Source organism: Pseudorasbora parva, chromosome 19 (genome assembly GCF_024679245.1).
Source record: "Pseudorasbora parva isolate DD20220531a chromosome 19, ASM2467924v1, whole genome shotgun sequence".
NCBI lineage: Eukaryota > Metazoa > Chordata > Actinopteri > Cypriniformes > Gobionidae > Pseudorasbora > Pseudorasbora parva.
In genome coordinates, this window is record NC_090190.1 from 22,733,617 (window position 1) to 22,752,403 (window position 18,787).

Here is an 18,787-nt window from a genome sequence, read left to right on the forward strand (position 1 = left end):
GATGGGTGGATAAACCTTTTCATGAATCGATCAAACGAAACATTTCACCATATAAATGACCTGACCGGATTACTTTTGTGTGCGTCCTTATGTGATGTACACAGCCCACGCCTTCACCACTGAAGAGCACATGTCGCGCTCATGCACCAAGCATGACAAGAGAGGAAAACACATTTTTCTGAGGGATAAACTTTTTATTTCATAAGAAGTTATGAAGATAATGTTGGCATAATGACACTGTCCCTACGCCTATTTAAGCAAACAATCATTAACTACTTCAACTGCGCCTGACATTAGAATTTATTTTTTCTGAGATGATTATTACACTTTACAACAAATGAATAGCTTTTATAAAACCGTATAAGTCCTGGTGGCCATTGAGATTTGCTATGGCATCCGTAAACACATTCCAGCTGCTGGAGATGACGGCGTTGTAGATAATTGAATATATTCGAATGCATTGCTTGATATTTTAATTCCGTTCGAATTAGATTTTTTCAAAAATGACAGCCCTAACGGACAGTAATCATTTTTGTGTGTACTGATTGAAAGATTTAGTGGACTGTTTACATGAGACGTTATCTAAACCGATCTGGTGTTTGCATGTGATGACTTTCAATCGCAATCATTTTGTCACATAAGCAGTTTGTCTGCCACATCAAAAATGTCAGCTGTTTTCTCCAGCAGCTGTGTTAACTGAAGCCATAGCAACTCTTAACGGCCACCAGGACTAATACAGTATTATATTATAAGCTATTTATTTGTTTAAATAATCATCTGAGAAAAAAACAATTCTTCTGTCAGGCGCAGTTAAAGTAAAAACTGCCTGGGGCAATATACGCTGTGTCATTACTCCAACATCTTCATAACTTACGAAATAAAAAGTTAACCCCTCAGAAAAATTAACTTTCCTCTCTTGTCAACATGAGTGCAGCGTGTAAGACTGATTATTACTGAACGTAGACCGAACCTCGCAAAAGACTTTTAAAAATGTCGAGTTGAAATAAAATGCTGCCTGAGCTCAACCAATCAGCATGTTCAGCGCCCAAGTCCCGCCCTCGAAAGTTCCTGAACTTTGAAAAAGTACTACCTCGCGAGCAAGGCCGTTTGGAGGGGGAAATATTTACCCGGAACTTCATTTAGACCCTGGTTCCTGCGGTCTAAACACACCGAGTACCACCCAAAGTTCCTGGTTCCTGGGTAAAGTTCCTGTGGTGGAAACAGGGCTTTTGATTACCCCTTTCAGGGTCGGTCAGAAATCTTGGAGTAATCTTTGATCACCAGCTGTCCTTCAAAGACCACATCTCAAAGACAGCTCGGTCATGCAGGTTTGCGTTGCACAACATCAGGAAAATCAGACCGTTCCTTACAGAGCATGCAACACAGCTTCTTGTCCAAGCCCTGGTAATTTCTAGACTTGACTATTGCAATGCGCTTCTGGCTGGACTTCCATCTTGTGCAATCAAACTGCTGCAAATGATCCAGAATGCTGCGGCACGTCTTGTATTCAATGAGCCCAAAATGGCTCATGGAACACCTCTTTTCATCTCTCTGCATTGGCTACCACTCACTGCCCGCATCAAATTTAAAGCTCTAACTCTTGCTTATGGATCTTCCACAAGCTCAGCACCCGCATACTTCGACCCACTTCTACGAGTCTACACCCCCACCAGAAGCCTTCGCTTAGCTAACGAGTCTACACCACCACCAGAAGGCTTCGCTCAGCTAACGAGTCTACACCAACACCAGAATCCTTCGCTCAGCTAACGAGTCTACACCCCCACCAGAAGCCTTCGCTCAGCTAACGAGTCTACACCCCCACCAGAAGCCTTCGCTCAGCTAACGAGTCCCAACCACCACCAGAAGCCTTCGCTCAGCTAACGAGTCCACACCCCCACCAGAAGCCTTCGCTCAGCTAACGAGTCTACACCACCACCAGAATCCTTCGCTCAGCTAACGAGTCCACACCCCCACCAGAAGCCTTCGCTCAGCTAACGAGTCCACACCACCACCAGAAGCCTTCGCTCAGCTAACGAGTCTACACCCCCACCAGAAGCCTTCGCTCAGCTAACGAGTCTACACCCCCACCAGAAGCCTTCGCTCAGCTAACGAGTCTACACCCCCACCAGAAGCCTTCGCTCGGCTAACGAGTCTATACCCCCACCAGAACCCTTCGCTTAGCTAACGAGTCTACACCACCACCAGAAGCCTTCGCTCAGCTAACGAGTCTACACCACCACCAGAAGCCTTCGCTCAGCTAACGAGTCTACACCCCCACCAGAATCCTTCGCTCAGCTAACGAGTCTACACCACCACCAGAATCCTTCGCTCAGCTAACGAGTCCACACCCCCACCAGAAGCCTTCGCTCAGCTAACGAGTCTACACCACCACCAGAATCCTTCGCTCAGCTAACAAGTCTACACCCCCACCAGAAGCCTTCGCTCAGCTAACGAGTCTACACCCCCACCAGAAGCCTTCGCTCAGCTAACGAGTCTACACCCCCACCAGAAGCCTTCGCTCAGCTAACGAGCAAAGGCTTGTGGTACCATCACAGAGAGGCATGAAATCCCTCTCCAGAACATTTTCATTCATTGGTCCTGGTTGGTGGAACGATCCTCCGTCCTCCATACGCATGACAGAATCATTCGCTTCATTCAAAAGACAGGTAAAAACTCTTCCATGAGCACTTAATCTTAACATTAAAAAAAAAAAAAAAAAAAATTCTTCCTCCTCCATTTCTCTTTTCTTCTTCCCTTTTTCTGTTTTTTTGCTACTCTGAGTAGTATACAAATCTTGGTATTATAGGGCACTTTTTGCATTTCTTTGCCTCTTCTTGACGGAGCACTTCCTGTACTCCTGAGTTGTACGTCGCTTTGGATAAAAGCGTCTGCTAAATGCATAAATGTTAATGTAATGTAAATGTAGATAGACAGATAGACAGATAGTGCAAGTGCAAAACCCAAAAAGCGTTAAGCACAAAAATAGATGGAACATTCGATGGTAAAAACATATTGGACCAATGTCGAAAATTCAATGCTAAATAATAATGGATCAATGTTGATAGGCTAATTCCATGCTTTTTAGTGTTGAAAAGACAAACATTGAATCAATGCTGATGTTTGGTCAGCTTATTTCTCCACTGGTGAGGCTTACGATCAATCTATCTGTCCCATTATTCAACATGTGAAAGCAAATCCAAATCAATTGGGTCCATTTCTGTGAAAGGTGAGCAGATTCATTATCCTCAAAGGATACGACGAGTCCGCAAATGAGTTTGTGGATTAACAAAGAACTCCTACCATAAATTTAGTCTATCAGTTTTAAATAAAAAAAAATGTAGGCTATTATTATTATTTAAAACATGTAGAATTTACATGCATTTAATTATTTATCAAAAGAATACATGGTTTAATAAAGAATTTAGAATATTTGTTCCTACCTATTTAATGCACCACAATCTAATTCAGCAGGTGGCGGTAATGTTTGATGGTATGAAAACGGCTCGGGTTATGTATATAACCCTTGTTCCCTGAGAGGGAACGAGCACTGCGTCGAAACGCTTTGGGGATGCTCCCTAAGCATCAGCGAATCTGAAGCCTGAATAAACACTAGTCCAATCCGATTGGTCGTGCGTGATGACGTCATTGTGACGGCGTACCCGGAAGTATAAAAGGGGAGCCGGCGCATAATGGCGGCAGTTCTTGCTCTGAAGCATGCGCTCCAGGCGTGCCGAGGTGTGGCGGTACGACGCAGTGCTCGTTCCCTCTCAGGGAACAAGGGTTATATACATAACCCGAGCCGTTCCCTTATCGAGGGAACTTCCCACTGCGTCGAAACGCTTTGGGGAACGAGTACCCACTAGGCCACACCGAGGGTAGCGCCTGTCCTAGTGTGAAGCCGGAAACCGGGCACAACTAGGGTTGGAGCACCCTCGCGCCAGGCGTCGCAGGGAGATCCAGGCTATAAAACCTGATAAAAGTGTGTGGAGTAGCCCACCCCGCCGCCTCGCAGATATCCTGCAGGGGGACCCCAGAAAGGAGGGCCACCGAAGAGGCCATGCCTCTGGTGGAATGTGCCCTCACGGCTACAGGTGAAGGCAAACTGCGCACCTGGTAAGCCATGGTTATTGCCTGGACTATCCAGTTACTGATAGTCTGGGTAGACGCAGGCAACCCCTTCTTGGGTGAGCCAAAACACACCAACAATTGTTGCGATCTCCTCCACTGTGCGGACTTCGCCAGATACACCCTGAGTGCCCTGACCGGGCAGAGTAGGTGAAGCCTCCCCTCTTCCGCCGTCACGTGAGGCGGAGGATGAAATGCCTGCAGAACCAAAGACCTGACCACCCTTGATGGGACCTTGGGCACATAGCCCGGCCTAGGGTGCAAGAAGGCCTTTACTCCACCCGGGGCAAACTCCAGGCAAGTCGGCGTTACTGCCAAGGCCTGGAGATCCCCTACTCTCCTTAGAGAGGTAATGGCGAGTAGAAAGGCCACCTTAAGGGTCAGATTCTTAGGTTCTGCTGACTCTAGTGGCTCGAAGGGGGCCTCAGCCAATCCCTCGAGAACCACTGCCAGGTCCCAGGTTGGAACTCTGGACCGAGCCACAGGCCTCATCCTCCGAGCCCCACGGAGGAACTGTACAACCAGCTGGTGCCTACCCAAAGGCCCATCACCCAGAGGAGTGTGGAAAGCCGCAATGGCAGCCACGTACACCTTGAGTGTGGACGGGGTTAGGCCCGCAGAGAAGCGATCTTGGAGGAACTCCAGCACTGAAGCCACTGGGCAGTTAACTGGGTCCTCCTCACGCCTCCTGCACCAAGTAGAAAATACATTCCACTTGAGGCTGTACAGTCTCCTTGTGGACGGAGCCCTGGAGCTGAGTAAGGTCTCTACCACCTCTGCCGACAGGCCAGCCCCTAGGTACCTGGCCCCCTCAGGGGCCAAACCCAAAGGTTCCATATCTCCGGCCGGGGGTGGAAAATCGTCCCCGCCGCCTGAGACAGGAGATCCCTCCTCAGAGGAATCTGCCATGGATGACCTGCCAGCAGGGCTATGATATCCGAGAACCAAACTCGCGTCGGCCAACGGGGTGCTACCAGAAGTAGACTGACCCCCTGCCGACGGACCCTCTCCAGGACTCCCGGGAGCAGAGCAATCGGGGGAAATGCGTACAGACGCAGCCTCGGCCACGTCTGCACCATGGCATCCAACCCCAACGGGGCTGGATGCGTGAGGGAGAACCACAGTGGACAGTGGGACGTCTCTCGAGACGCAAACAGATCCACTTCCACTGGGCCGAACCTCTCGCATATGGCCTCCACCACTTCGGGGTGGAGCCGCCACTCCCCGGGCCTCAGCCCCTGCCTCGACAGGATGTCTGCTCCCTGATTTTGAACCCCCGGGACATACATTGCCCTGATGGACAACAGTTTCCCCTGGGACCACAGGAGGATTAGATGCGCCAATCTGCACAGAGGGCGCGATCTTACCCCTCCCTGGCGATTGAGGTACGCTACGACAGCCGTATTGTCTGTCCGCACCAGGACATGTTGGCCGCGGAGGTCCGGGAAAAAGCTCCTGAGAGCTTTGTAGACCGCCATCATCTCCAGGCAATTTATGTGCCAGGAGGAATGACGGCCCTCCCATGGGCCCCTCGCAAAGCGGCCGTCCATGACCGCGCCCCAACCAGTGAGGGAGGCGTCTGTTGAAACGGATTTCCGGCAACAGGACGCTCCCAACACTGGTCCCTGGGACAGAAACCAAGGTTTCTTCCATATGACTAGGGAACGAAGGCATCTGCGCGTTACCCTGATCATACGAAAAGGATTCCCTCTGGGGGAAAACCCCTTGGTTTTCAACCACCACTGGAGGGGTCTCATGTGTAGCAGGCCGAACGGTATCACGTTGGACGCTGCTGCCATGTGCCCCAGCACTCTCTGAAAGTGCTTCACAGTGATGGTGTGGCCTAGCCTTATTCCTGAGACCATCGCCAGTATGGTCTCGACGCGCGCGGGAGACAATTGTGCCCGCATCGTCGTCGAATCCCATACCACCCCTAGGAACGTAGTCCTCTGGGACGGCGTCAACACACTCTTGTTCGTGTTGAGTCTCAGCCCCAAGCACTTTATGTGGGCTAGAACGACATCTCGATGCCGAACCGCCATCTCGTACGACTGGGCCAGTATGAGCCAGTCGTCGATATAATTCAGTACACGGATGCCCTGAAGCCTCATAGGAGCCAGGGCTGCATCCATGCACTTTGTGAATGTGCGTGGGGAGAGGGCTAGGCCGAAGGGAAGAACTCGATATTGGTACGCTTCGCCCCCGAAAGCGAACCTCAGGAACTTCCTGTGACATGGAAGGATGGAGATATGAAAGTATGCGTCCTTCAGATCTATCGTGACGAACCAGTCCTGGGACTGGATCTGACTCACGATCATGGGGATAGTGAGCATTTTGAATCTGACCTCCTTAGAGACCGATTCAAATCCCTTAGATCTATAATCGGACGCAACCCTCCATCCTTTTTGGGAACTATAAAGTACCGGCTGTAGAAGCCGGACTCCCTCTCTGGCGGAGGAACATGTTCTATGGCCCCCTTTGCCAGTAAGGTCTTTACTTCTAGTTCCATTACCCGACCCCGCTCTGGTACCACTGTAGTCCAGGTCACCCCCCTGAACCCAGGGGGAGGCCGACCGAACTGCAGTCTGTACCCATTTTCTACAATGCGCAGGACCCATGTGGATACACTCGGAAGGCATTTCCATGCGCCGAGATAATCTACTAAGGGAACCAGCCTCTCGAGGCTGGCGTCGGGTGTTACACGAGCCTCGTCCCCGACCCCCTGAAGCGGTTGCCCGGCAGGAAGTGGTTGGGAACGAGTCTCTGTGTGCGGACGCGCCAGCTGCCCAGCCGCAGGTCTTTCCAGAGGCGGCTGGAGCAGCGTGCGTTCGCGGGAAATCGATGTGGCCCGAAGCGTCGTAGACGGCGGGATTACCCCATCGATTTCCCCAGGGCGCCGCGAAGGAAGCAACCTCGGTTGCCCCCTCGCGGGAGGGACCACCCTGAGAAGTCCTGCCGAGGCTAGGACTTCTTTGCGGCAGCCTTTCGCGCCTGAAGGACGTTCCTCAGATCGCCCTTCGGAGCGGAAGGCTGCTGTTGAGCGCGCCGCCTCTGTTGCCAAGCTCCCGGAGGAGGGGCTCTAGAGGCGACGCTCTCTTTTTGCATCTGACGATGCGAGGAGGAGCTGGTCGGCGGCTGAGGCTGCCCGCTAGGGCCAGCCTTCCCGGGCTTAGAGCGGCGAGGGAGGTACTGCTGGAAGGCCGCTGACTGTCTCTTCGCCTCCTGGTGTCTGGAGACGACGGAGTTAACCGCGTCCCCAAACAGGCCAGAAGGCGAGATCGGGGAGTCCAGGAGGAAGGATCTGTCCTTCTCCTTTATCCCCGACAGATTCAGCCAGAGATGTCTCTCCGTTGTCACCATAGCTGCCATGGAGCGGCCGATGGCACGGGCCGTCTCCTTGGTAACACGGAGAGACAAATCTGCGACCTTCCTGAGTTCCAGTACATCCTCCGGAGAGGGACCCTCGCCCTCATCCAGCTCTTTTAGAAGGTCAGCCTGGTAGGCCTGCAAGATCGACAGAGTGTGCAGCGCACTACCAGCCCGCCCAGCCGCCATATAAGCCTTGCCCACCAGCCCTGAGGTGTCCCGACAGGGTTTGGTGGGCAGCACCGGGGTTTTAAGGGACGATGCCGATTCGGGCGAAAGATAGCTCGCGAGAGCATCCTCCACCCGCGGCATCGCCCCATAGCCCGCCTCGCGTGCCCCCAGAACGTTGGAATAGTCCAACAGTGGGGGATTAGAGACACGCGAGGAATAGGGCCTCCTCCACGATCTACACACCTCGGTGTGCAGATCGGGGAAAAAAGGCAAACCCCGGCGCGGTGTTTGGACCCGGTGTGCGAGGAACCGGTCATCCAGCCTACTGGGTGGCCGAACTTCCTGTTCCTCCTGTGGCCACTCAATGTTGAGTTTAGCCACAGCCCGGGTCAACACCTCGACCAATTCCTCCTGGGCGGGCGGATGAGGCGATGGAAAAACCTCATCCCCCGCCCCGATGCCCGCGCCCTCCGGCTCCTCGGAACCGGAGAGAACGAGCATCGGACCCTCCGCCCCGGGGGAAGAAGCCGCAAAGCGGGCTTCCACACGGGGAGGAAGATCATCGGAACTGTCCGAGGAGGATTGGGAAAGTGCCGCAGCAGTCCCAAAGCCCTCGGACAGATCCCGCTGTGAGCCCCATGATCTGCGACGCCGTGACGCCTCAGCGACCGCGGGTCCAGAACCATGGGGCTCACGAGGCTGGCCGGTCTCATCGAACACGGCCAGCCTAGAGCGGAGCAGCCTGAGTGTCAGCCGCTCACAGTGCTCACAGGCGGCTCCCTCGAGAGCCGCCCGAGCGTGCTGCACACCCAGACACTGCACACATAACAGGTGTGTATCCGATCCCGAGATGAAGCGGGGACACGGATGCACACACTGTCTAAATCCGCTCTTTCCTTCCATACTTTACTATAAAAGTATTCACTCACACACACACTCGCAACTGGACAGACAACAGTAAATAGACAGACCAAACAGAGAGCGCTATGCTGAAGAGCAATAACTGCCGCCATTATGCGCCGGCTCCCCTTTTATACTTCCGGGTACGCCGTCACAATGACGTCATCACGCACGACCAATCGGATTGGACTAGTGTTTATTCAGGCTTCAGATTCGCTGATGCTTAGGGAGCATCCCCAAAGCGTTTCGACGCAGTGGGAAGTTCCCTCGATAAGGGAACCCGCTTTTTGGGTTTTGCACTTTGCTGATGGTCCCTTATTTGTCTCTCGGCTCGTTTTTAGGGAAAATTGGGCTGTAGTTTGTTGTCTATGGCTGTGTTCGAAATCGCCCCCTATACCCTTAAATAGGGCACTATTTGAGGGGACAGCCATTTTTAGTGGTGTCCGAAACCATAGTGGACGTTTTTGAGTGCACTAATTCAATCCCACAATGCACCGCAATAATGAATGTACAGCCGATGTAGTACAAGCAATGGAGGAAGAGGCTTGTTCGATGCACCAGCGCTGCGCGGACAAATCGGCTCCTAAATACAGCGAGAGCGTTTCGAGAGCAAACGACTCCTTATGCTTTTGAATCGCTCTCATGCTGCATCCCAATTCGCCTACTTATACTACGTCCTAAAAGTATGTACTCTTTTTGTGAAAAAAATTATATACTTTTGAGTGTGTAGCAGAAAAGTATGCAAGTTTCGGGACATACTACTTCACCATCTTTAACAGACTCTGTCGCTTAGTTACGTGCATCCCGTCACCGTTTAACTGCCCTGTCAATCATCGTCAGATTCATCACAGTTCAAATCCTCCACATTCAGTTTAATCTCTTACCGTATCGGTGAGAAATAGCCATACGTTGATCTGCCATTTGTGGGTCTTTAATGCAGAGACTCTCCTCATGTGTTTGCAGTTTAAATATAATGATGCATTTAATAGTTAATGGCCAAACGTTACAAAAGTTCACAATGCTGCTGCAGGTGAAATATAATGTGGACAACACTGAATAAATATATTTTTGTCAGGTTAAATATTGATAGTTAGTCACTCAAACCCCTTTATCTTAACTTCTCTACTTAACCGTCGGACTCCGTCATGTTTGTAGTTTTTAATGCTTTTTATCCGCGTTTGTAGTTCTAATCGAATCACCGTCCAATTCGCAATGGGTTGTGGGCAATATCAGCCGTTATAGTGTACATCGATCCATACTGCGAATTTGGACCGGAAATAGTAAACCATCCGGGTATCTTTGGAATATTGTTTTCAACATACTATGATTTGAGACATACTTATTCTATTTTCGAATACTATTTAGTATTGCATGGGCATCATAAGCAAAAATGTGGGTGATGCATGTCACAGACAATTTTTTACTGGAGTAACTTGGATTCCATTTACATTAAGTACAAATATATTGCCTTGTTTACCAAACGTCTAGATGAAGCAGACAAATTTACGGAAAACCCAAAATTATAAACAGTTGGCTAGTGTAGGGGTAAAACGCATGGTAGAAAGATTTGAGGTAGGCTATCTCTCCGGGGTTCAAATTTGCCTTTTACTGAACTCGCTTTTCCCATCACATATCAGATTGGAAAGGTATTTATTTTCAATAAAAATGAAGACAATATTATATAAATGGAAATAAAGTGTATGTCTAACGTGTTTAATTCACCACGTCCTAACACTTATTATTAGAGACAGTAAAAGTTCTGATGATTCTGCTGTGGATGCTACCTGCTGGCGAGACACGGGAAATTCATTTGACGTGTGGCGCGATCTCACTGTGCATTGTGGGTATTTTTTAGGAGTCGAGCGAGCGTACGACGGTTGCAAAAACGTTATAGCAGTGCATTTTGGGATTGAATGAGTGCACTCGATAACGTTCACTATGGTTTCGGACACCACTACAAATGGCTGTTCCCTCAAATAATCAAGGGTATAGGTGGAGATATCTGCCAGGAGAATCTGAATCTGTTGTTGCAATTTTACCGAACTCGTTGAACTAAGCACTGACTGTAGGCCACTTTCTGTCCTAGTTATGTCCAAGTTCAAAATAAAACTGTGACTGAGTTGGAGAAGACACTACAATTAAAAACTGAACGTGTCTGTTTAATATAATGAGTGACTCACCGTGCGAGTATCACAGCACTGAGCACTAACTGCAGGAGTGAGATGAGCTCTCGTGATGAGAGCGGAGGTAATCGCGACTACACTCGCGGCATACATTCACAACGCGAGTTCAGTCTGGCGTGTTTCAGTTCATGCCTTTGCAAGCTTAACTTTGATAGAAATTAATTTGCGAAGTTAAAAGACTTTAAAAGTTGCTCACCATTTCTCTGTTTAAATGAGTGCCTGTAGCTGCGAGCTGAGCTCTGAGTGTAATCTCCGATCCCCCATGCGCGGAAATGGCGCCCTCTGCTGGCTGTAGTCTTTAGCCTTTGGCCAAAAATTCCTCCTTTGATGCAAATATCGTCAATTTGCATCATAGGAGGATTTTTTTCCAGAAATAAAATGCATAAATCTCTTGTCTCAGGGAATAATATCCATGAGGGGGGAAAGCTAATTTATTTGAATATACTCCAGGGTTTCTAATACAAAGCCATATGCTAATCGCTGAAGTAACCCTTTAACATACTGAGCTGTTTGAAACGTCTATCTATCTATCTATCTATCTATCTATCTATCTATCTATCTATCTATCTATCTATCTATCTATCTATCTATCTATCTATCTATCTATCTATCTATCTATCTATCTATCTGTCTGTCTGTCTGTCTGTCTGTCTGTCTGTCTGTCTGTCTGTCTGTCTGTCTGTCTGTCTATCTATCACCACCACCACGTACCGATGGGAGCGGGGCTCCGTGCAAACAAGCTCTTCTGATTGGCCGAGAGTCTCTGCTCTCTGCACACTGCCTGCCGCTGCCTCTCAGATGCACAACTCACTTTTGCTCCACATTTCTCGGTGTATTTGCAAAATTTGTCCGTGACTTCACATTTCTGATATGGGTGTGTGACTGCGTTTTGCACCATATGCACGGCAGCAACTGTAGCAAAAATGTGAGCGTATGAGTTTGTTCATGTGTGATTCGTAGAAGAGGATTTGTGCACCTGCAGTGAAGAATGTGTAAAGGTGTAACTGTTGTGTTGTGTTTGTAAGAGAGAAAAAAATTCTACAAGTTTACAACTCCTAAAATATTTTTTTTCTGTGACTTCAAATTTATTGATACACATGTGTGGATATGCTCTACAGATACAAATTTGACCCTCACACGTGTTCAGTTGTTTCACACCAAACATACCTTCATAGCCCTTGCCCATACGTGTCCAGCGTGTGAAATGTATGTTTCTGCACATACACATAAGCAAAACAATCTATAACAATGCAATACTATTACATATAAAAACACGTTTTACTCACGTGTTGCACCATTCCTGTCGGATCCAAATCCAGCATCGAGCGGAGATTTGTTTACAAACGATCCCGCAGGGAACGGAAGTGAATATGTCTTCCCCACATGAGCTGGAACTTCATTAAAAATAAAGTTCAACCATTCAATCCTAATATTAGGATCAGAAGGATGAATATATTGCTATGTTTATTGTTGTTGACTAGCTAGCACAAGCCCTCCATGAGTCGGTGGGCGGGGCTAATAGATTAGAAGTGTGGAAGAGGCGGTGTTTCGTCGCGCACTGACGTCAGTAGAAGCACAGGACCTTTGCTGAGCCTGGTGTCTATAAATGCTTTTCTTTGACTAACAAGGACGTTTTCAGCTCTGAAACTTAGGCTGAATTTACACTGCAGGTCATGATGCACAATTCCGATTTGGTGACTACATCCGATTTTTTTGACGACCCGCTTACATCATCTTTTCAAAAGCGACCCGTATCTGATATTTGCATTTACACTGTACACTGGCAAAAAAAGACGTTCCTAACCTGTGAAAGGAAGTAAAACGCAGACAAAATGATTGCACAATGTTTTGCTGTCTGCACAGTTCCACAGTCCACACATCTTTAAAGGTCAGCAAAACATTTCTCTCTTAAGGTCGAGAAAAAGAGGAGTGCCCTTGACGGAACTGCCAGGTTTTCACAACAAAACCCGCCCAATTGCAACTCAAAACTGTTAAATAGCCCAAATCCGCATTAAAACCGCGGACTTGGCAACACTGGCAGTTTGTGTCCACCTGAGTTGAAATCATTCGCCTCCGTCCTTTTTTAAATGACGTAAGACTCGCATTTACTGGGGACGATCCGATTTGACCGCTTAGATGGCAGACGCTAATGCACGCATCTGAATCATACCAGATTATATTCCCACATATGAGTGAGGCCTGAATCTGATCTGAGGATATCAGAATTCATGCGTTTTTTAGCTGCTTACATGTTCACGTCATATCCAATCTGTGCCACATGAGAGAAAAAAATCGGAATTGGGTCACTTGAACCATGCAGTGTAAATGGGGCCTTAGAGGATATTCTTATATTGCCATGAACTTTTATATATCAAAAGTTCAAGGGAAAGTTGATTCCTCAATTCCTCACCCCTTTAAGATTTTGGATGCAGCCTGTAAAGTCCACAAGACCATAGGGTGTCAAAGAAGAGTGCTCGTGTGCGCCCTCCTTTTGCGGCTGATATGCGTCCTTAATGCACACTTTTGCTGAGCCTGCACTGAAGCGAGCTCCACAATCAAAGGTTACACAGTGTTATGTCACGAAAGTGCAGACTCGTAGGAATACTGCGAATGTTTAGGGTTTCATTAGTTGTTTTTGTCATAGTTGCTGTGTTATATTATCTTGTCTGCTCGTGGTCTCACTACTTATCCTGTTTGATATAACTGAAATTTACATCAATGCTTTACACAAATATATCCTCGCCCCACTTGATCTCTTGTTCTGCAGTGAGGACAAATCGGTGTCCAGCAAAACCATTGACTGTAAAAAAACACAAACTACAAATTTGCAGCAAATCATTTTTGTACTTTTAATTTGACAATATTTAGTCACATTCAAACTATAATTAAAACTGAATTTGGATTGGAAATTAGTTAACCTCAAAATAATACATCAAGATGTTTGGTCTGGAAACTCACCATTGACAGGGCTCAATCCGAGGGGCGGGATAAACGGTTGTCTTTCAAACTCCCTCTGCACGCGATAGGATAGCGCTACAACCAACCAGAGCAACGAAGGTGAAACAGAGCTTGTTGATAGATTCGCCGTATCCGGTCTGCAAAACTCTGAACACATCTTCCCTTCTTAAGAATGACTGAAAGGGGTACTTCAGCGCTGGGAAGATGAATCTGTATTTAAACTGGGTCATTAATGTAGTAGAAATGTGAAATTATTTTTGAATTTGGTGCTTTCTAGACTGAGAAAAGACAGAAAATGTATTTTGGTCTCATGGGGATGAAAGACTACAATTCCCAGAATGCTTCGCTGCCCTGTGAGGCCATTCCCAAAGCCACCGCTACTGGATTACAGTGACTGAGTTCAGAAAGTACAATTAAATACTGAACGTGTCTGTTCAATATAACGATCGATTTGCCGCGTGAGTCTCACAGCACTAACTCAGATTAGGAGTCAGATTACATTTAACGTTATAAATGAGCTGATGAGCTCTCGTGATGAGAGCTGAGGTAATCGCGATCACACTCGCGGCATACATTCACAACGCGTTTTCAGTTCATGCCTTTGGAATCTTACTTTCATAGAAATTAATTTGAGAAATTAAAACACTTACATTGCTCAGCATCCATTTAAATTAATGCCTGTAGTTGAGCTGTGCTGTAAGTGTGATCTCCCATTCCCCATGCGTGAGTTGAAAACATGTGGAAATGGCTCCCTCTGCTGGCTGTAGTCTTTAGCCTCTGGACAAACATTCCAAAGATGATGCAAATATCGTCAATTTGCGTCACGAAAGTAAAATTTCCAGAAATAAAATGCATAAATCTCTTGTCTCAGGGGGATATAAGAGGGGGGAGCACGATCATTTGAATATACTCCAGGGTTTTTACTGATACAAAGCCATATGCTAATCGCTGAAGTAACCCTTTAAGTACCGTTTTTTTGTTCTTTTCTCAGAGAAAAGCTTAACTCCAAGTCTTCCAGAGTCGTGGTCAAAGCTGTTTCGAAAGACCACCGTTTGCCAGTTTCTGTGTTACTAGAAGCACGCAAATGCAACTTGGCTGTCGTCATTATGGCCCCGCCCACCGACTCTATACACAATGGCCCTCATTTATCAAAAGTGCGTACACCAAATTTCCAGCGTACACCTTGCGTACACCCAAACCCACGGTGACTTTGAGATTTATCAATATGGACGTTGTCGTACGGCACGCTCAAATCCTACGCCAGCTCAGGAGGTGGTGTACGCACGTTTGAGTTAGTGTGAAAATGCGCAGAAAAACAAGTCATAACATCACAAAACGCACTGACAAGATATGCTATATTATGACCCACTGTTAAAAACCACAACAACAACATTCAGTGTTTATTTTTGTGTAACATGAACATCAATGTTTAATTTGTGTGACTTTACCAAAGCATTTGATTCGTAGGCATGTGTATTCCTCCAGTCGCGAGCCTGTGCGCTTTATCTGACGTTTCAGGCCCGCCTGGCCCGGCAGCTGCGCACGGACTGGGACTAAAATAATTCAGACTGACAAAATAATAAAAATGACCACCTTCTTTTAAATAAGAATAAAATCAATAAAAACGACATTCTTCTTCTGAATAACAAGCGTCATTAAGAATAATAATCATAAAAATAATAATAATAATAATAATCTTACAAATTGTCATGTAAATATTATTGTGAATGAATGGTAGTACTCCACATCACATCATCATCACTATTGTACACCCCAATACATGTGCCGTGATACGAAATTGCTAATTTTTTCAAAACGTGCTGTAAAATAATGCATTGTAATTTATCATCCAAACAGCTTTAAACTGCTGGAGTGCGCTTCTCAACCTCCACATTATTAAGAGTACTCGTAATTTGGGTCCATATTTTGTTTTTGTCTGTGCCTTTATTCCCACTCTTTAAACTCCCAAATAAAACAATTTCGTTTTTGTTTTTTTTCACTTCCCTGGTGATGGTCTCGATGGACGCGTCTCAATCATCTCTCTAATTCAGTAGTCAGAGCACTGATCAGGGAGTCAGCCCATTGACTTATGTCCTAATTAGTGCCCTGACTAGTGGACTAGTGAGATGATTGAGCGCGCCCGATCTCCACGTCGGAGAAGTTTCGCTTCTTTGCCGTCTTCTGTGTATCCATGGCGTAAAATGAGGGCGTCGGAGAGGCGGAGACTTGAATATATAGGGGCGTGTTATTCTAATGACGATCGTTTTCAGCCGCCGCATTTATCAAGGGAAAGTATTGCGTACACCTGGATTGCAGAGGTGCGCACAGTTTCATAAATCAGGCGGTGAGAGGAGTGTAAGCATAATCTTACGCCAACATATACACCAGTTTCTACGCAAGATTGATAAATGAGGGCCAATGTGATTGGCCCAGCTGCCACAGTTGTCCAGTTTGGCCTTTACAGCTCAGAAGGGTATTGAGAGTTGCTAGACGACACTCGCGGCAGATTAGATTTGCTGCCGCTAGGGTGCGTCTAGATTTCTAGGCTAGGACTCTGGCCTAGTGGAATAACAAACTTGTAGCCAATACGCAGGCAAGGGGCGTGTCTACTAATGATGGTGAGAAGAGAGGCTCAGTGCGCGTCATTATTCAAAACACACGAGTCACAAAGGACGAACATTAGCCAAGAAAGAACTATATGCTGGCTTTTGCTTGCGTGTGTCATGTTTGCTTGTTTGTCCATTTGCAACGTATGGAGCATCAAAAACCCCTCAGTGTTTCAAGGTTTCAAGTGTCAGCTCACAAAATGTGTCCAACAGGTAAGATAATATACTCCTAATATATGTTTGTTTCCTCTTTTCATCTATATAACCCATCCGGTCATAATTGTAAAATGTCGTTAGCTGGACTATCGAGCTTGTAAACTAACGTTATCGAGTTGTTCATGAGAACTGTTCGTGTTTTGTGATCGCTATAACTCTAATCTTGTCATAATTGTAATATGTTCGTTAGTTGGACTGTCGGCTCGTATTCTATCGAGTTGTTCATGAGAACTGTTTTCTGTTTTTGTGATCGCTATAACTCTAATCTTGTCATAATTGTAATATGTCGTTAGCTGGACTATCGAGCTTGTGTAAGGTTACTGTCGAGTTGTTCATGAGAACTGTTTGTGTTTTGTGATCGCTATAACGTTAATCTTGTCATAATTGTAATATGTCGCTAGCTTGATTGTCGGCTCGTGTTCTATCGAGTTGTTCATGAGAACGGTTTGTGTATTTGTGATGAAAGGGGTGACTTTTTCATTGAATAATCGACCTGGATTAGTTACACACAGATTCTGCCGTAGTTGTTGCCTGGGTTACTGGGGCAGAGCTATCAACATAGGCCCAAGACACTTTTTTGGGGGTAGTGGCGTGTTTTTTTTGGTGATTTGGAATATCAACAATGGTTACCAGATAGCACTTACCCCACCTTTAAAGACAGCTCATTATTTCCATTCACTCCACCTTCTCCCTTCTGGGCTCTTTCCAAAGCCACGCCCCCAAAATACATGAACGCGCCTCACCAACCACTCAGCTGGAAGACGCATTATTTACCTGAGAGGAGCAGAATGCATGTAGTAACATGTCAGAATCACATGTAAAAAAAAAAATCTTTATTATCTTTATTAGTATGAATATAAACAAATAAGATGTATTTTAGTACTCACTATCAAGCTAGAATACTGATACTGGTAATTCTATTAGCACTATTAGCATGCTCTATGATTTTCAAACAAATTTTCTCCAACCAATTAGCCTACTTCCTTTGGGATAATAATAATATTTACTATAAACATCCTTATTTTTTGAAAACCGGTTTAAGAATGGGATCAATCAGGTTAGCCAATTATTTAATCAATTATCTATTTACTTATCAAGAATTTCTCTCTTACTATAATTGTCACATGTATGGTTTGTTTTTGTTGTGTTGTGTCACAGGTCGGGGTGAGCGCTCGAAACGACTGGCCGCCACCCTGACTTGTGTACCACCGTGAGGAGCTGCACCGCAGGACATAGCAGGCAGACAGATATACAAGTCTCTTTATCTACTCCAAAACTTCACATTAAAACATCATTTGCACATACTCAGAACCGGCAGGCTCCTTGGTCCCATGCCGAAAGCTTAAAGGTGCATTATGTAGTATTTTAGCAGTAAAATATAAAAAAACCACTAGGTCAGTGTTAAATATTTTGTTCAGTTGAGTTCTTACAATATCCCTAATGTTTCCAAGTATTTGTAAATTGTGAGAAAATTGCTATTTTAACCAAGGAGCCGGGACATCTGAGCATAGCGTCGCCGGTCAATTGCATCATGTCTGCTTTACCCTTGTTTTCCGATTTTATTTTGCAGAAACGCTTGCATTACCTCATACTTGTGACCAGAAAAGCGGGAAAGGGGCGGGTGCCCCGCGGCTGTCCCGTCCCTTCATAATAAAAGTCCATTTGCTTGCGAGGCGTGTTTGTGTAACAATCGCTCCAGCAGCCTTACTCAGCTCCACAACACTCGGTCCTGCTATGCTTCATACTACAGTAACATTAATAACCGCATCCATGAACATGATTTCTGCCTGAATCCTATTTTCCACCAGCTATGAGGTGAAGACCACATGTCCCAAGATGCTGCGCTCAAACTTGGCGTCATCAAACTATGCCTTTGTTTTGAACTCCAGTGAAGTATCAACTTTGTCTCAGATGTTTCCTCCTTTTTGTACAAAAGTTTGAACATCATATTTCAGGTGGCCGCTAGCTTAGCTTAGCATAATAAATGGAATCCTATGTTGCCAGCTAGAATGTCCTGAGTAAAAGTGATCCCAAAAAAAATCACCCACCTAATTACCTCTTGTAGTCTGGGTATTCACAACGAGTACAAATTATTAAAGGTGTCATGAACTGGCTTTTTTATTTTTTTATACTGTTGTCTGAGGTCAACTAATGTGGTTTATGTGGTTTTTACATTCAAAAACATCATCAAGTAATAGGCTATTTTCTACACCGGTTTTGAGGCTGTCTTCTGAATGCTGGGTTTTGATGGGTGTGCCTCAA